Here is a 19,632-nt window from a genome sequence, read left to right as displayed (position 1 = left end):
GTTCTCAGGGCTGTTTGCTGGTAGCAGTCTCATTTCTGGAGGAAACGTAGCGATTTGAGAAGCTTAGTTAATATCTTCAGCTGAATCATAAACATGAGCCTTACTGGTCTCTGCAGTTCTCTCCTGTCAGCAGTAGATGCGAGAGCCTTAGGGAGTTTGGTTATACGCCGTTTGTACTTTTCTAAAAGCTGACTCACAGGCCTCCTGTCCTTTCTAAGGAAGTGATGTCCTGGCTGCTGGTGGCCGTGGTTCCCCTCTGTGGGGGCTTTCCACCCCTCTGGTCCCTCCTCTCCCCACTTCCAAGCAGGAGCCCCTCTGTGGTGGGTGAGGGGGAGGGTGGGGGGAGGGGGAAGGTGCTGGCAGCTTGATGTCCTTCAGTCCCTCTTGGCCTGCTCTCGTTTCTGCCCTTAGTCTCCTCACTGGTGAGAAGTGAGTAGTAAGGCGCTCTCACTTTGCTTGCATGTCAGCTCTAGGACACCTGATGTCACTCTGCGTGTTCCCTGATGCCGACACTGAGGCCGAGAGGCCGATTGTGCAGGGCCGTGGAGACCCAAGTGGGGGCTGCTGAGCACAGAACTGCAGAGGGGCCCCTGCTGGCTGCTGAGGCTCCTGTGCTCTCGCTTCCCACCCTGTCGTCCTAAGGGTCCCTCCAGTTCCCGACCCTGCTTCCTGGGGGAACCTCAGGGGGACAGAGGAGACCCCATTCTGGCCGCCTTCCCCAGCAGGGGACAGCAGGGTGTCCAGAAGGTCTGGGTGGAAACTCAGAACTCAGGATGCTTCCTCCTGGGGGTGTTCTGTGTCATGTGGGGCAGGACGGCCAGGCTCACCCGGGCGGAGGGTGGGGGGGAAGGTGCTGCGGCTCCCTGCAGGGACTGGGGCCCCTGGGAGAGTGGGGTGGGCTCTCCTTCCATCTTTGCACCCACGATGAGCGAGCCGTTCCCTCCGGAACACTTTGTGTCCGGTTGGCCTTGTCCGTGAGGGTCCTGGGCCTGTCTCACGGAGACCCTCCACCCTGTGCGTGGTGCTGTGCTGCGCTTGCAGGGGGTCGCACAATGCTGCTTCTGCAGCCTCTTTCGGCCCCTGATGTTTTCTCTCTCCCAGAAGGAGAGCTCCCTGATGACAGCTGCCCACGAGGGAGGGGCTGCAGTCCATTCCTGTGGAGGGCCAGCCAGTCTGTGCTGAGGCCCAGGGAGGCAGGTCTGGCCTCAAGGAAAGGAAGAACATTCCAGCATTAGAGAAAGGCTTAAAAACATATTGACCTGCCTCGTGGGGAGGGACTCAGACGTGTGGGCGCCGGACCCCTGCACTGCAGCGGTGACGTAGGAGGTGGTGGTCTGGTGGGCAGGAAGTAGGTGGAAGTAGTAGGGATGTCCCATCCCTCCCCTGTGGATGGGACAGAGCCCCCAGCCCCCTCATCCTGGGGCTTGCTGCTTTACTGTAACAGAATTGGTCTTATTTTGTTTCTTTTTCATTTTTCTCTTAGCACTAAGCAGCTTTGCCAGGACTCCCCTCCCACCAGCTCATATAGCCTCAAAGGTTGAGTGCTTTCTGCCATTTCTGGATGTGACTTCTGAAATGGAGAACTTGGGGTGTCAGACACCCACGCCCACTGGCACCTGTCAGGCTGTGAGCGTGGGAAGGTCGGCCCTGGCTCCTGGCTCTGGGACACATCATGTGACACCTCCACAAGTGCTGGTCCCAGAGTCTCCCAGGGGCGTGTCCATGTCCTTGACTGTGTTTGTGACCTTTCCGCAGCCCAGCCCCTACCAGGCTGCAGCATCTCCCCATGCTGCTCCCTGACCTGGCCCCCCTCTCTGCCCTCTCAGAGCTGCCACATGGTTGTGTTAGCGCTTCCTCTTGCCCTGCCGAGCACTGTCCTCCCACCCTGGTCCCCCAGGGCCTCTAGGCACATGGGCTGTCTGGTGGCCTTGCTCAGCGTTGTCCTGACACCAGCGTGCGGTCCCCCGGCCTGTGGCAGCCCCTCAGATAAGCCTGTGCCGACCACCAGCCCTTATTCTGAGTACCAACCTGGCTTCATTTCCTTCCAACAACTGCCACAAGGCCCATTGTTTAAGTTTTTTTCTGCATCACAGGCTTGGTTCATTCCCCCACTCACTAGAAGGGACACCCATGAGGCGGCTCAGTGTTGTCCTCAGCAGACAGTGCAGAGGCGATGTCGAATGAACGGCGGTATTGTGGCATTTGAAGGGGCGCCGACCCATTTGAAGGGGATCCAGAGCACGGGACGGAGACCTGGGCTGGCAAAGTGTTTCTTTTTCGGAGAGACCCTCTCTACAGAGGAGCAGACGGCTCGGCAGTGCACAGTTGACGAAATGCAGAGGCAGAAGTGTCTGGCTGGTGGGGGCCGGGCCAGCCGGCTGGCGCTCTTCTGCTCGGGCGTGGATGGCCTCTCCCGGGCGGCAGCCAGCGTCCGGGCAGCTGGGCCTGCGCCCGTCTCCCCCACAATCCACATTACTCACCTCTTCTTGGCCAAGATGCCCTGCTTGGAAGTAGGCTGTACACTGCGTGCCATAAACTAACAAGCAGTAGTTTCTGATATTTCTGACTGTTGTTTTAACGCAGAAACTTGGACCTTTTTGAAATCAGAATGTCTGAGACAGGAGACGAGCCTTCTTTAATTCTTGTTTCTGAATGGAGATGGGCTTTGATTTTAAAGCTGCGCTCCTCCCTGCTTCTCTCGGTCACCCCTTTTCTCGCAGAGCGCAGCTGAAACCCAGCGATAGACCATCGGGACGGGGTTGGCAGGTTGGCAAGCGACGGGGCCGGCGATGTGGTGGGGCTCCTGGTCGTGTGGCGGCCAAGGAGCCCTGACTCACCAGAGCCCATGCGGCCACACCGGCTGTCGTCCACCAGGGACACGACCATGGTTTTGTGAACTCGGGGCCTGTGCTTGCTCCCACTCAGTCCCGGGAGCTCAGCAGTGGGGAGACTCACCCCTTGTGCCTGGTCGCTGAGAGGTCATGGCAGCAGCTGAGGGCTACTCACTATGGTGGTCAGAGTGGGGGACAGCGGGCCGTGTCGCTCTAAGCCGACCATTCGGAGTGACTGAGATCGTACCATAGAACGCCTCGTGGAAGACGGTGTCAGAGAGGAGGGGCATAGTGGAGGTCAAGTGTGTGTGGCCGGGCTCGGTGCCTGGCCTGCCCGTGCGCTCCTGCCTCGCCCCTGGTGTCGGCAATCACTTCCTGCACAAGAGTTCTCTCTTTTCTTTTAAAAATTATCCATTTTAATTTTCCCACCTTACTGAGGCATAATTGACAAATAAAATTGTGTGTGTTTAAGGTGTGCGGTGTGATGACTTGACAGAAACACCCAGTGTGAACGACCGCCATGCCAAGCTGACCCTCCGGCACTGCACATGGTTTCCTTTGGTTTTTCGCTGCTGTTGGTTTTTGTTTTTTGTAGTGAGAACCCTTGAGATCCACAGTCTTGGGCAGTGTTGAGTGTATAATGCATTATTGTTAACTGTGCTCACCACGCTGGGCCTCCGGTCCCTGAAACTCACTCATCTTCTGACCGAGCCTTCGTACCTTGACCAGTGTCGCCCCCTGAGCGCCCCAGCTCCTGGGGACAGCCGGCTGCCCTCTGGCTCTGCGGGCGGCTTGTTCAGGTTCCTCAGGGGAGGGAGTCGTGCAGTGTTGGACCTTGTGCCTGACTGACTTCCTCTGGCATAACGTCCTCCGGGCGCGTCCGGGCTGTGGAAAAGGCAGGCTTTCGCTCTTCTTTGAGAGCGAGTAGTGTCTGGGTCACACATCCCGGTTCCTTCCCCCATGCCGCCGGGACACTTACCTCCACGTCCTCACTGTTGTGAACCTGCAGTGACCCCGCGGGTGCAGGCGTCTTTGAGACCCTGATTTCAACTCCTTCGGGTAAATACCCAGGAGTGGAATTGCTGGGTCATATGGTAGTTTTATTTTAATTTTTAAAATGTTATGTATTTATTTTTAGAGAGAAGGGAAGAGAGGGAGAGAAACATCAATGTGTGAGAGATGGATCAGTTGGTTGCCTCTCACATGCCCCCATCCGGGGACCTGGCTGGCAGCCCTGGCATGTGCCCTCACCGGGAACTGAACCAGTGGTACTTTGGTTCACAGGCCAACACTCAATCCACTGAGCCACACCAGCCAGGGCTTATTTTAATCTTTTGAGGAAAGCTTTTAGAGTGCCTGTCTTCCACAGTGGCTGCACCTGTCTGCATTCCCACCAGCAGTGCAGAAGGGTCCCCTTTCTCCGCGTCCCCGCCAGCACTTGTTGTCTGTCGGTCTGTTGATGACAGCCGTCCTGACAGGCGTGAGGTGACAGCTCGCTGGGGTGTTCATTGCATTTCCTTGAGATTAGCGATGTGGAGCATCTCTTCATGAATCTGTTGGCCATTGTATGTCTTCTTTGAAAAAATGTGTACTTAGGTCCTCTGCCCACTTCACTCTGCTTATTTGGCTTTTGTTACTGGCTTGTATGAGTTAGGGGCCACCAGTAAGCAGTTCAGCCCTGCGGCCCCTGGCACTTTCTGAGCGAGGCCCAGGGGCTGGATGAGGCCAGCAAGGAGGACCTCAGATCCCACAGCTCCCCAGGTGGCATATGCTGTGTGGCAGGCCCCTGCCCCGCACATGACGTGCTCGGTTTGGTTCCCATCCTAATGACCCCCCGGTGGGCAGGTCCACAGTGGCCCTCCACGGGAGGGTGGAGGGACGACTCTGGTGCACTACGCAGGGGGACATGAGCACTGACACTGTCCCCGCAGCATCGACGGTGAGCCGGTGAGCCCCGGGGACATGCTTGGCAGCAGGAGCCAGAGCAAAAGGAGATGCAGGCTGTGCTTCTGTGCAGGCCAGAGGCTGGGACAGCCCGAGTGCGGCTCACGGAGGGAGGCGGTGCCGAGGGGCGGGGGCTCGAGTCTCCCATGTCCACTTGACCGTACACGTCATGTTTGAGGAGAACGACCTTTCTTGGTAAAATGATAGTTTTGCGTTATAAATAATTTAAGTTAAATAAGAAAAAGGAAACAAAAAATGGCCTTTAAAAAATCAACAACAACCCGAAGTAGGTGCACGTTTCCCCGGTGTTTCCACAGGCGGGTCGGGCAGGGGCCATGGTTGGAGCCATGCCGGCAGACTTACCATCTCGTCCTTGCGGGTCGCGTTGCTCAGGCCATGTCCCCACTGCTCCAAGTCCCTGCAGCTCCTGTGGCTCCATCAGCTTGTTTCCGTGTCTTCCCTTCCTGCCCCCTCTGGGTGCAGGCCTCAGACTGCCTCCCACTGGCACAGAGTGAAACTTCAGCGCCATCTCCGGGCCCCAGGCTGCGGCTGCATCTGCAGTGAGTGGGTGAGAGCAGGCCTGCTGTCCGTCCGTCTGTCCTTTCCCGCCCTCCTCGTCACAGCTCTTTGCTTGCTTTGCTGGGGAGGGTTCCAAGGGCTCCCAGGTTCCCATCCCTCATGTCTCTGCTTCTCTGAGAAAGTCAGTCCGTTCCCATTGGACCCGAAAGGTGGTTTGGTTGTAAAAATCTTTTTGCTACATTAATTCATTTGATTTTCAGATATACCTTGCTTCTTTTTTACTTTTTATTGGTTCTGTAACAGTATTGATTTTGTCCTCAATTTGTTTAGTCAGCTCTACATTCCCCTCTTTCTCTCATAGAACATAAAAGAATCCATCCACCCATCCATCCATCCACCCACCCATTCACCCACCCACTCATCCATCATCCACACTCATTCATTCATCATCCACCCACCCACCATCCATCCATCCACCCATTCACGCATCTGTTCATCCTCCCGCCTACGTATGTCAGCAGTCCCTATGGCCCTGGTCACTGTGCTTTCTGGCACCGACATTCTCAAACCCAGAGAGACCATAGCACTGAGCCCATGTCTTTCTTGCCTGAGCTGAGATCCTTAGTGCCAGCTGGGGTTGGACCCATCAGGCTTTGCCCTTGACTTTCCCTGGCTTCCTCATTATCCTGCCTGTTCTGTTCTGGGGGGAGGCAGCAGAGTTACACTCAGACTCTGTCCCTGTTGCTAGGGCACATTGCTAGGGAACAGAGGTGCTGGTGCAGACAGGCAGGCCAAGCGGCTGGCAGGGCTGTCACCCTAGGGCATCGTACAGGTCAGCACCCCTGCTGACAGAGAGTGTCCTTCGCCACAGAAAGGTCGGACGTCTCAAGACCGTCCAAGGGCTCTTTAGGTCCTCCCAGCATGCCTCAGCTGGGCCGAGACTCCGGAAGAGGCCTTGCCCACTCCCAGTGTTTGCAGCCCCGGGGTCTCCTTCCGTGGTGCTTCTCCATGTGGTCTTGTCGGTGAGTCCCCAGAGGGCCTCTTGCTGAGCTGCTGGGTGCTTATCAGTGACAACAGGTGAGATGAGGTGACATCCTGGCACACGTTACTTCATTATGTGAAAACAACTTTACTTTTAAAAACTTGATTTTGTCCTAGAGAAGTTGGCTAAAACAACTTCACTTACGTCATAAAGAAGTGGATTTGATTGTATAAGACCCGTGTACACACCGCCTCTGTGATCACGTGCAGGACGTGGCGGGCTCCTGGGGGCTCCGGTGGGTCAGATGTGAGGCTGTCAAAGCCTTTTTTTCAAAAAAGTCTTTCCTTGGCTTTTTTGCCTCCCTTATTTCTTTTTCGTTTGAAGCTACGGTGTGGGACTGTGCCCACGTCTTTGGTTGCCGTTGTGATGTTTGTAGCTGATTTTTCACCCCCACGCCCAGCCTGCAGTGGGGGTGGGGAAGGAGGGTCTGTTCTCCTTGTCCACGTGCCCACATGCACCCAGGAGCTGCGGTGTGCGGTGTGTTTGGGTTTTAGAACTTTCGGTGGGAGCGCCGGGTGGAGAGCAGGTTCGGTGCAGCTGCCCCGTCCCCAGGCCTGTGCTCCCAGTAGTCCGAGCACAGCTGCCAGGGTCGAGCAAGCTCACCAGGCATGGCTGCCAGGCCACCTGCTCCTTATCCCCCGCCAGGCTCCCCGAGAACAAGGTGGCACGCAGTGGTCCGCCTCTGGGGAGGACCCCCCGTTTTCCATCTCTAGTCTCAGGGTCTCTCCCTCCTCCCACCTGAGTCTAGGCCCCAGCTCTCTACCTGGGTCCGACTCAAAGCTGTTTCCCATGCACTTTACGTTCCTGGTAGACTCCACTTTCCTCCAGGAGGGGCGTCACATTTCAGGTGTTTGGATATGGGCGGCCTCTCCTCCACACTCTGCGGCTGAGATGAAGCGCAGCTCGCAGAACAGCTCCCTGTGCCTTCCGTCGGCCGGCAGTGTCTGCTGCCTGCGCCACGCCACACGCGGCGTGTCCCTCGTGGTAGGGACCCCAGCTGTGGAGGAAGGTGTGGGTTCTGCCCCCACTGCGCTGCTGATGGGCCACCGGTGAGGGCACATGCCCTCTCCCCCGTGTCTCCCCTCCAGGCCTCACAGCACCCTCTCCGCCTGTGCGCCAGGACCGCTGTGCGGGGGCGCATGAGGCACCTGCAGGGTGACCTGGGACCTCACTGCCAACCCAAGGGGACCACACTGGGGGGTAAACTGCATCCCTCTCGAAAAGCTAGGGCATTAATTACCCTTTCATAGTTTTGGCAGATGGATTTGCCGAGAACTTGAGCTCTGAAATGTTGGGAGAGAGAGAGAAAGGTGTAGGTTCCGGCACGGTGCACGAGCGTTTGTACAGAATGTGGGTGAGTTCACATTGTTTTCCGCGGAAAGCAGGGCCTGCCAACTGTGTAATGTTCAGCAACATGTGCTGATGGAAGTGGAGTGGAGACGGAATAGCGGTGCTTTGTGATTCGCTGTGTGACCAGGGTTGTTTTAACCAGAGCTCGCTGCTCAGGTCTCACGTGTCCAATTCTGTATGGTTTGCTTTGCAACGTAAACAGTGTCCTGGAACAACACAGTGTGTTTGTGGGCGCGAAGGACCGAGTGCTTGCGAATACCAGGCAGATGGTAGGTTTTCGCTCTGGAAGCACAGAGGCTCGGTTTCCGCCAAGATGCCTCCCAGCGTGCTTCTGTCTCTCTATTTCTGCATGGTGTGTGGAGACGGTTTTTGTTAGTAATTGTTTATGTCGTGGAACTCTTTTTCAAGCAAGCAGAGGTTCAAAAGCAGTGAGACCAGTGACCGTGTACCTTTGAGAAGCCACGCGTGTTCACATTGGGCCTATTTTGTCTAGGCACCGAGACCCCCGCGCAGTTCCCCTCGGTCCCCTCCTGTGCCCACGCCTCACTCTTCCCAGAGGCCCCACCAGGAGGCAGGGGTGCGTCCTTCCCTCTGTGAGGGGTTTCATCATCTGGTCCTCAGGGGAAGCGTCTTAGGAAACTAGCAGGAAACCTGTAAGCGCCGCCGGGGGAGCCCATGCAGCCATTGGGGGTGTCTGCCTCTGGGACCTGGTTATAGGAGTGTGTTCCTGTGTGAAAACTGTGATCTCTACACGTGTGGCTTGCACTCTTTTTGGTGTTGTACTTTAATAAAGAGTGTACTAAAATGATGGATACTGTTTACATGTTGGGAGCTTTTTGTCTAAGAACTTCGACATGGTGTGGAGATGGTGACAGATGCGCTCTCCGGAGAACGTGTGCAGAATCGCCGAGAGAAAGCACTGCGCAGGCTGGGCTGGGAACCTGATGGAAACCTGATTGGCCCAAGTGGCGTAGGAGGAAGGCCGGGACACAGCCCCGAGCTTGGGGCGGGCTGTGTACAGCCCGGGAGCGCTCTCCCGCCCCAGCCAGACCAGTGGGGAAAGGATGAAGTGTGTGCCTCCCGCGCAGCAGTTGGAAGAGAGCTTTTAAGGTTTTCTCTTTACTGTGGGATTTCAGCAGGTGCAGTCTTGGGCTGGTTGTGTGTGCAGTTGGGGTTGTTGAGGGGCAGCCCCCTTCCCCTCCTGGCTTTGAGGACTGAGTTACCAGCTCACCGGACTACCGGAGTTTCCCCCACAGGCCACTGACCCCTGTTCCTCCTCAGTCTTCTTTCCCTCCACTCGCTTCGTGCTGCGATGGCCCTTTGGCTCTTTCCAGTCCATTGATGTGTTCTTCTGCATGGGTGTGTCGCACGCCCTTGTAGAGACTTTTTCATCCTCACCTGAGGACATGCTCACTGCCCTCAGAGAGAGGGGACGGGAGGGAGGGAGAGAGCAAGAGAAACATCGATTGGTTGCCTCCCGTGAGCACCCTGACTGGGAATCGAACCGTGACCTTCCGGTTATGGAACAACACTCCCACCAAAGGAGCCGCCCGGCCAGGGCTTTCCCACACACTCCCAACCCCGTCCTGTGAGCTACTCACTCCGGAGACGGCATTTTCACCTCTGGTGGCGCCTTCGGCTTTGACAGCCCTTCACTCTTGCACTGTGCTCACGCTCTCCTTCCAACCACGGGGTCAGACTCCTTTCCACTGGGGGCCACATCAGCCTTGCAGTTGCCTTCAAACGGCCAAATATAATTTCAACTCCTTAACAATGAAGGTTTCCTGTAGGCCGGTTTAGGCCCACCCTTCGGGCCTCCTCTAAGTCCAGGTGCTCAACAAGAATCAGTGGGCATTTGGGCAGCGCCTAGCCCTGGGGGGTCTGGGCACATCCACCCTGCAGCCGCCAGCTGCTCTGGGCCTCGTGGGGTCTTGCCTGAGTTTTGCAGGCACAGCTTCGAAAGCCTCTGTGGACACGAGGGGCTGCCCTGGAGCCTGGGTGCTCCTTCCACAGAGCTCCTTCCTTCTGGCCCTGGGGCCTCTCGCATCCTAACGTCCTGTTCTTCAGCTCAGTGGCAGAGCTGGGCCTGCTCAGGCCCCTGCCCTGGGTGGCCAGGAGATCTCAGGGTGTGCCTCTGTGACAGCTTCTCCATCAGGGATCAGGGTCTTGTGGTGACCGTGATGTAGTTGATAAGAACGGTCACTTCACACATGTCGCCATGTCCCCTAGTTATGTGGGGCAGAGGTCTGTTCCCGGTCACTCCACTGTGGCCGGACACGGAACTCTGGTGGCACGGGCTTTTCACTCTGACTGTGGGGTGTGGTCTGTAAAATCACGGTGCTTTTGGGAGAGCCACACACGTTAGTGGCTGTGAGGCTCTCAGAGCGGAACCTCACACATGGCCATGAGCTGCCGTGTGGGAGCTGCCGTTATTCGTGTGTCTGCTGCTGGCCAGTGGCCTTCCCGTGTCCCAGACCCTGGGAGGGGATCAGATTGCCTGGAGGGACTGGGCAGAGACAGAGCCCCAGACAGGCCCGGGGACAGTTACAAGATGTGAGGGTGGGATGGGGGAGAAAGGGCATCAGAGGAGACAGACCCTGCATCGTTAAAAATTCAGTTTCAAAGCAAAGCAACATAGGAAGATTAAAAATAATTAAATGGAAGAAGACCTAACAGGCAGATACTTGGAAAGAAGACTGGCATGGCAGAACGATCGTCAGAAAGAGTAACTCGACGTGACAGACGTGAGAAGGATGGAGGGCTTGCGCACCTTGCACAGGACAGAGGTGGGACGAGGCGCCTGGGGGGCGGGGGAGGGGGGGAACTGTCCCGCAGCTTTTCCACAACCAGGAGAGCACGCTGGTCAAAAAGAGTAAGATTACAGGGTATCTGAATGATAAAATGGAAAAGTTCGATCTAATTTATTTATAGAGAGAACTTTCCACCCAATAGAGAATAGTACACTTTTTCTCCAAAGGTGCAGTGCACATATCCCAAACCTGACTGCATCGCGTACCAGAAATGCAGTAGCTGCAAACTTAGACATATTAGTAATACACAGGTCACGTCTACTAACAGCAGTGTAGTCAAACAGAAATCAGTTACAAAAGAACAACAAAGGTAATTCATACGTTTGGGAGTTTAAAACTATACTTCTAAGTCCATGGGTCAAGGAGGAAATTAAAATGGAAATTATACTACAATTCAGAACTGTTTAACAATTACAGTGCAATAGACGAACTCCGGCGGGATATAGCCAAAGTGGTTTGCAGGGAAAAATTGCAGTATTCTGTGTATACACTATAAAAAAGTTGGAAAATATAGGAAATACGCTTTCAACACAGGAAGGTAGGGAGAAACAGAACAAAATAAATGCAAATCCAGATTAAGGAAATATGAATCAAGCAGAAACTAACAAAATAGAAGAGAAAACGGTATCATCGATTAATGAAACCAAAAGATGAGCCTTTGGCCAGTGCGATTGAGGAAAAGAGGGCGGAGACAAAGGCAACATCGCCAGTGCGAGGGGCCCGACTACAGCTAGAGAAGTAAAGTCGTGAGGAGATTCTATGAGTGATGCTATGCTCATACATTCGGTTACTGGATCAGTGGACTTCTTGTAGGAAAATGTAAATCACCAAAGTTGGCCCGAGAAGAAAAAGAAACCTTGGTTAGCTAAACCAACTTTCGCAAAAATGACTTGGAAGTCAAAGATTTACCCCCTAAAAAGGCACCGCGCCCACACCAATTTATAGGTGAGTGTATCAGCCCACTTAGGTTAAGGAATGTTGCAATAACAAATAACCCCCAAACCTGAGTGGCTTTAAAAACAGAACTATCTTTTTTGCTTATACTATCCAACTTCCATTAGTTACATAAGAGGATTAGCCATGCGATTGATATGCTTTGGGTTCTCTCGTTGTGTGATATCACTTGAGAAGAATCATTACTTGGTTTCTTCCTTTACAAGTTTTGAAATTCATTTCTCCTCCTTCCGTGGTAGTGTTGGCCAGGACCTCCAACGCACCGCTGCGTAGTTGCCGAGGTGGAGAGCATCCGTGCCTTAATTATCTCCAGCTCTGGTGGGCACGCGTCTGACGTTAACTGTTCACTTCTGAAAGCAGGTGCTTAGTTTCATCAGACGCTCTGTTAGCCTCTGCTGTGACGATCGTATGGCTTTCCCCTTCAATACGACACATTGTTCACATGCCTGTGGTGGTCTGCCACCAACACGTGAACCCCGGGAAGTCGGGGCCTTGGCTGGCAGTGCCAGTGCAAAAACTCGCACAGAGGAAGCGCAGCCGTGCACACCCGACGAGTCGGGCACATGCTCTCCTCCCTCTCAGTGTCGCCCCTCCCCGCCCACAGGCCTGGCCTCTCAGTCCATCCCGGATTAGGAGGCGCCTTTCCCACGCACCCTCTGTGATTTCCTGCTTCTGTGCCCTCCAGCTCTGTCCTGTAGGGAAGGGGCCGTGGCCTGGCCCCCCACAGGGTCTCAGAGCGGGCCCAGGGCTCACGGCAGGGCCTTCGGCCCCCTTGGCTGTGGGAGGCTTGGCGCCTGGCGAGAGTCTTCCACGTGCAGCCTGTATGTGGGGCCCTGGGCCTCGGCACTGGGCAGGCCCCCTGGCTACAGCCAGAGGGCCTGACCTTCCTGAGTGGCCCTCAGTCCAGGTCAAAGACTATCTCCCGAGAGCACGTGTGTTTGTTTGTTGAGATGGAGTGACCTTGTTCTCCCATAGACACTACTTAGTGAGTAAGGTCCGTTTTTCCCTTGAAGCCCGCATGGTAAACAAGCTGATGAGGGCCCATCTTTGAAACATACCCTGGGCCTCCGTTCGGTATGGGTTAGAGGTCCCCTGGTCAGACGCCCCCTCTAGTTTGCTGGCCTCTGGCGGCCAGGGGTGATCGCCTGAGCCTAGAATCCTGAATGGCCAGGGGACGGTCACAGGCTTCACACGCATCCGCTCATCTCCACACATCCCATGCGGCCCTTTGCGGCACCGTTCTGCCCACTGGCGGGGCCTTGTGAGCACCCCAGCACCCCCCCCGCCCCCCCCCCCTTCTGCCTGCATTCCCTCTCAGGAGCACATGCGCCCTGTCAGGCTGTCCCTGTGTGGCCTCGAGGGGACGGTTCACATTTGGGGCTCCCCTCTACTCTGCGCACGGGGGCTGCCCAAGGAACGGGCACTTGACCATCCCCGCAGGGCTGTGGGCCCCGGCAGGAGGCCAGAGCAGCGGGAGCGAGGCCTCTCCTCGGAGCAAGAGGAAGCGCTAGCACTGCCGATGCTGATCTCAGGCAGTCAGGGGGGTTCGGACCTCGACAGCATCGTTTGTAAGAGGGGCTGATCGGATGCAGTCACTCATTTCCGGGCTCCATTCTGAGGGGAGCCATGGGGCCTAATTACCAGTAGGGCCCGAGGCTGCGCTGGCGGAAGGTCTGTCCCATCTGTCCGCGTCTGAACCCAGTGTGACTTCCCCAGGATGGCCACCTTCGCTCTGGGGGCGTGCCATGAGAGATCGCAGAGGCTCGGGTACGTTGTGCCTGTGCTCTCTTTAGGGGACAAAGTAACCCTTGTAGGGACTGGGGCAAAAGAAGGAAAGGCTTCGAAAGGGACCTGATGACCCAGTGACCCTGAATTCGGTCCTGGGCGGGGGAGGGCAGCTGAGAAGGACATTGCTGATGTGACCGGAGCGCGGGCTCTGCTGTGTCCCCGGTGTCCATAGCTGTGCTGTGGTGACGAAGGGCGAGTCTGTGCTCGTTGGGAGCCACGAGCTGTGGTGTCTCCAAGGGGATTCCAGGCCTTTGGAGAAAGTTACGTGTGTGAGTGTGCGCGCGCGTACTTGAGTGTGTGCGTGTGTGAGAGAGGGTGACTGTGTGTGAGTGTATGTGAGTGTGACTGCGTGTATGAGTGTGAGTGTGTGCCCATGGGTGGGCGTGCATGTGAGTGTGTGCGCAAGTGGTCATGCCTTAGGAGGAAGAACAGGAAAAGGGGGTGCGGAGGACGGAGACAGACTGAGGCAGCGAACAGCAGAGTGTGGACAGTTGGTGGCTCTGGCGAAGGGCAGTGGGGGGCACCTTGTCCCGTCGCCAGCCTTCCTGCAGGGTTGAAGTTTCCCCAAGTGAAAAGTTGCCCTGAACAGGTAGCAATGTGGCATTCTGGTTTGAGGGGAGGCGCTGTCCCATGGCACCCCAACTGTCCCCAGTTTGTTCAGCTGTGCCAGTGTTCTGTCTGGCTGAGCGCCGGCCCTGCCAGGTGTGGTTCCAGGTCCTCATGGCAACGAGGGGATGGAGGCACAGAGGGCCTGCGCCAGGCAGGGCCGGAACCTGACTCTGCCGAGCTGCCCCCACACTCTCCACCTCGCCGTGGAGCTGCCGTGGGGTCGCGCTCCACCGCAGAGCTTCAGGTCAGAAAGGACGTGGACGGAAGGCAGGACTGACCGAGGCCACGCTCCATCTGTAGACCCTTGTGTGCGGTTGTTTTCTTGGAGAATGTTCAGAGGGACGTAACCCCTTTATACAAGAACGGTCACCAGGTGGCGGTGGTTTGTGCCGTGCCGCCCTGGTGGCCTTCCAAGACTGTGGGGCAGGGGCCCGACTGCGGCCAGCTCGAGCCCGCCGCCCGTGTGTAACGCCTTCAGGGAGTGAGCCACACACATCCTGGGCTTTGACTTGAAAACGCTTCTCCCAGTGCACAAGTGGTCCCAGTTGCTGCAGTTGCCTGGTACCTAACCCTCCTTCCTGCCCCCGTGCGGTTCCTAGTGATCACTCTGACAAAAAAGGCACCTTCTACGTGTCTGAGATGGAAATGTGTTTAGATTGAAGGTACATGGGAAGATACGAATTTACAACCCTCATAATTAGTATAAAAAGCTACAAGTATTTGTTTTTTTCCCTTACTGTTGCTAGTTTAACAAAGCCCAGTTACCAGGGCAGAGCTGTGCTACGGAAGGCCTGGCCCACGTTCGTCTTGGGCACTGGTGCCTCCGAGCCCAGCTTGTGCCGTGGTGCTCAGCTGCCTAAATAATTCAGCTCCGTCGCAGCAGTAGGCTAAAGGTCTCCTGTAAATTATACATGTGTCTTCTGTGGCGCTCTGTGCTCAGCGCACTATTGGTTTCCACTCCGGGAGCCTGCAGGGAGAGTCGCCTTTGTCCGCCTGTGCCGCTGCGTCCTGAGAAAGCACGCCAGCCTGCCTCCTTGGGGAGCGAGCTAAGGAGCAATGTCTCTGTGTGGGGCCCGAGCCTTTGCCCGGGGCCCCGGGGGCTGTGCCGGCTGACCCTGGTATGGATTCGGAGGGGTGGTTTGCGGTGAATGGTTGGAAGTATTTGGTTAAATGGCATCACAGTGGCTCTTACCAGCTCTACCCAGGTAAAGTCCCTCGTGGTGTGTGCGCCTTGTGGTTGGCGGGGGCAGGCTGGCTTATGCGGCCGTCAGGTATGTGTGCAGGGCCGAGCCGGCCAGTGCCTGCGGCCCGCAGCCCTGGGAGGCGCCCCGGGCTGGGCTGTAAACATTGCCCGTGCTTGGTCCGAGGTTGTGGTCTGGGTGAGATAGTCTGGCGGGACAACGTGGGTGCAGCCTGAGTTACGGAATCATTTAGAGCGTTTCATGCTGCAGCGTTATCATCTGCGACAGACAAACTACATGTGCGTCCAACCAGCGTAGGGGGGTGACTCCTCCATTTCTCAGCAAATCTGAAACTAGCTTTAAAGCTTTCTCACCAGGAAAGCATTTCTTAACTGGTCAACGGAGAGAAAAAAGAACCTACACCAGTGATGACAAAAGCAGGAAGTGTTTTCTAAAGCCGCCGTCAGGTTGGGGTAGGGTGGGGGGCACAGGTTCCGCTGCAGGGAGTCCTTTGGTCAGAGAGCAGGTGCGTGATTTTCCCACACACCTGACACTGACGGAGAGTCAGGCAGTGGATGGGGCGTATGGGGATATCCGTCTTCTGGCCTTGGAGTTAGGTGGGAATCCTGGCATTTGAAGATACTTCAAGTTCAAGTTCATCCTTCATAAACGTGCACCACTTCCCATGAGTAGAGAATAGATCCAGAGCGAGCCCAAGACAAGGGGTCAGTGTGTGTCGAGGACACAGGGAAGGTGCTGGGATTGTGTAGCCCACATGGGTGGCTCCTGCCTTACCCTCTCTGTAGGGGGCTGTGTGCCTACCACGTGACTCTCCACAGCTTCTGCCAGGCTGTGCCATCAAGGACTTGGCTTGGAGGTCCCCGGAGGGAGAGGAGTCTGCGCTGGCAGGCTCTGGGCAGTGGCCATGCCTGACCCGGGAGCCCTGGCTGTCGTGGCAGAGATGGCCAGAGTCACAGCCTCGCCCTCCTGGTCACTGTGTCTGCTGTCCCCTCGGTTAGCTCCCCTGGTGCTCGAGCGGAGGTCCAGAAAACGGGCATTGGGGCATTTCAGTCAGAAACAGGATGGTGTGTGGTCTGTTTCCAGAAGGAGAGCAGGATGCTCCCTGAGGCCAGGCGACAGTGGGCCCTGGGGCGGGCGTGCACTCCTCAGCAGAGTGGACTGGCTCTCCTCCGAGGCCCCGCCCACACTGCTGGCAGGGGAGGCAGGTGCTCTGCGTCACTCTGCTCGTTGTGTTGTTGGAACTCACACACCTTGCATCCGAGGACTAGAAGCTCCAACAGCCTGGATGGGGTATGGCTGCTCTGGCTGCAGTGCCGTCTCCCTCTTTGCTCCCCTGGCCAGTGCGGACAGAGCTCAGGGCTGCCCTCTGCTCCGACCGGAGGGGCCTGTGAGGAAGGAAGGTCTCTTCTTGACAGGCCTGTGGTTGTCCATGTCCCCCAGGGCCAGATCCACACTGCTCCTGCCCTCGCTAAGCTGGGCCTCTTCCCTCTGCCACAGGGCCTGTGCGAGGTCTGGTCCCATCCTGGACGGCTGGGCCCGCTGCCCTGAGGTCAGTCAGCTTCTGCTCGTCCCTCGGCTCCCAGTTCAGCCTTTATTGCTTCAAGGAAACACAAGCTGGGGGCGGTGAGCGTGTCAGTGCTGATACGACTTTTCGTTTTGGGAGATCCCCTTGTTTTTCCCCGTAGAAGGCATGTTGGCTGAGGTCCTGCCGATGTCGGTGTCCGTGTGGGCTGTCAGCAGGCACAGAACGGCTCACTGGGGGGGTCTGGGCACACCCCTTGGGGGCAGGGCTGCCTCAAGCCCCTGCTTCCTGACTGACCCTGCTTCCCTCCGCTCTTTAAAAACTTGTTGATCTTTTCCTTGCTGATGTATAGTTCCTGTTAGACAAAGAAAATCCGGCGCTGGCTGGTGTGGTTCAGTGGTTGAGCGCCAGCCTACAAATCAAAGGGTCGCTGCTTCGATTCCCAGTCAGGGCACGTGCCTGGGTTATGGGCCAGGTTCCCCAGTAGGGGGTGTGTGAGGGGCATTGATGTTTCTCTCCCTCTCTCCCTCCCTTCCCCTCTCTAAAAATAAATAAATAAAATCTTTAAAAAATATTAAAAAAAAGAAAATCCGTCCTTCATCTGTGTAACGTGTTATATATATTTCCCACAGTGCTTTGTACAGACGCGTTTTCTTCTCTTTACTTCACTCATTAATGTGCAGCTGGCACAGGACGTCGTGTCGGCGTCAGGTGTGAATGGTGACTTGGTGTCTGTGTCTGTTGTGGAGTGGTCACCACAGCAAGTCGGGCTGACATCTGTCACCTCACAGAGTCACAGAAGCTTTTTTCTCGGGATGGGGACTTTGAAGATCTCTTCTCTTAGCAACTTTCAGCTCCGCCGCTCAGTGCTACTGGCTGTCCGTCGCCTCGCTGCGCCCCTTCACCCCCTCCCCCCCCCCCGTGGTGACCCTGTTGTCAGTGGGTCCCTGTGGTCATTTACAGCTCTGGACTTTTGTCCTCTGGCTTCTCACTTCAGGTCCTTCAAAGCACGGCCCCATGTTTTATTCTTGTGTCTTTCCAATTTCATTTTCACATTTAAGTCTTTGGTCCGGTGGGGCTGACCCCACTGTGTTAGAAGGGGTCGATCGCCTGTGTTTCAGACGGCTCTCCAGTGGCACCTGACCACTGACCGAGTGACCCAGCTGTTCTGTCCCGTGACGCGTGTCTCCTGTGCACCTGCCGAGGACCAGGGCGGGCCATGTCTAGTGCCAGGCAGGCCTGGCCGGCCCTGCCTCATCGCCCTGTTTTGTGTTGTTTTTCCAGCGTTTCCGGTTCGGTTTTCCACAGGAACTTCCACACTCAGCTTGTCTGGTTCTCGTAAAACGTCACTCGGGAAGCGTGTTGTACTCTGTGTTAATCACGAGCATTGACGATATAGCGTTTAGCCCCTCGATGCCCCGGTTACTGGACAGACATCAGACTTAAAGCTGGGCCTCGTCCCGGACCCAAGCCCCAGAGCAACAAAGAGAGCATGTGTGTGTGTGAGTGTGAGTATACACGGGAGTGTTTCTTACACGCTGTTGATGCATGAATTCTCCAAACCTGTAAAGAATTTTTATAAACGTTCATTTGAGCCAAACTAATGGCAGAGGCCCTGGAGCAAGATCACAGATGCTCGGAGAGTAAGTTTGCAGCTTCTTTTGTGCCATTGGAATTAGGGAGGGAACACAGGTGGATTACAGGGAGGTGGGAGAGAGCAAGATGGGATCTGGTTACAGGGTAGTAAGATCCTGCTCTCAGAGGGTGGTCATGGCCAGTGGGGGGGCGGGGGGGGGGGCTGGAAACAGGTGCACAGGACAGGCTGGCTCAGGGCACAGCTAGCCCTTTGACTCAAGAAGGTGGCCCCGGGGCGTGGCTGCCTACCAAGGCCTGCCGGGTGAGGGTTTATGATACGATCGCGCTGCGAGGCTACTTTTCGTTCGATTCCGAGCGTGGGAAATGCAGAACTCTGTGGGGAAATTCGGTGGGTCGGGGTTCTTTAAGCCAGACATCTCCAGGTGGTTCCGTGTGCATGAGGCCTGGCCCGGAGCCTGCCCCAGGCCGGCGCCGGGCCCTGGTGGCCGACCTTCGCAAGAGCGTGATGTGCAGCACGGCGGTCCGTCTGCCTCACGGGAGAAGCGGAGCGCCCTCCGTCCCACTGGACTCCCTGGGCCTTTCTTGCGTGTCTCCTGTAGCAGTTTAAGTTGTTGGATTACTCGTTGGCCTTCTGTTCTCCTTTTCATGTCTAAATGCTTTCTGAGCAGTTAGGAGAAAGTGGCTTCCAGGAAGCACATGAGTCCAATGTGGTCAAATGTCTGGTTCGGCTTTCCTGGCCCCAGAGGTCCCCAAACGCCCCTGTCCCCTAGATGGCGGGTCTGTTCCCGGGCCCTGTGCGCAGCCCCCCAGCTGGGGGGCCCTCCTCTTGGGCTGTGGGCATGGCGGCCGCAGGCTGGCCTCTATCCCCTGTTGTCAGCATGTCTCTCGGGGGGACTTCATCTGAAGGGGAGAGTCCCCTCTGTCCCGTCAGGGCTTCGCAAGTCTTCACGGACCCCTACCCCTTCCTAGTCTTCTCCCCACTCTGGCCCCTCGTCACCAGTAAGATGCCTTTTAAATGGCCGGACTGGAGCTGGGGCCAGCTAACTAGTGGGCTTGCCTCCTGCCCACGACCAGCCCAGATGTCTTGTTGTGCACCAGCCACAGGGCCCCACAGGTGGCGGGCAGACAGAAGGGCCACTCGGGGGCCATGCACGGCACACACTGGCTCTCGGGGCAGCTTCACACCACAAGGCCGTGCTGGTAGGCTGACCTCAGCCCACACCCCTCAGGTCTGGGGACTCCCCGGTCCTGTGTCTCTGCTATGGGACCGAGGAGGGCATTCCCCTCTTCCTGCTCGGCTGGCCTCTGTCCCACCCTCTCAGGTTTTGCAGGCCCGGCCTGCCCACTCGGGGATGGGGCACATAGGGTGCTCATGGGAGGTGGCGAGGGTGTCGTGGGCTGTCCCGGGCGTCCCCCCCTTCTCTTCATGAGGGGAGATGATTTGAGAGCCCTTGTGAAAGTGATG

The 19,632-nt window shown here is 56.5% G+C and overlaps 1 protein-coding gene across 8 annotated transcripts in view; it reads left to right on the top strand.

Annotated features, from left to right (window-relative positions):
• Window positions 1-19,632, top strand: part of RGS12 (regulator of G protein signaling 12) — a 91,549-nt gene that overhangs the window by 49,299 nt on the left and 22,618 nt on the right. The window lies entirely within an intron of this gene.

Source organism: Desmodus rotundus, chromosome 4 (genome assembly GCF_022682495.2).
Source record: "Desmodus rotundus isolate HL8 chromosome 4, HLdesRot8A.1, whole genome shotgun sequence".
In the NCBI taxonomy this organism is placed as follows: Eukaryota; Metazoa; Chordata; class Mammalia; order Chiroptera; family Phyllostomidae; genus Desmodus; species Desmodus rotundus.
The sequence above is the reverse complement of the archived record's forward strand: the minus strand, read 5'-3'. Positions and strand labels throughout refer to the sequence as shown.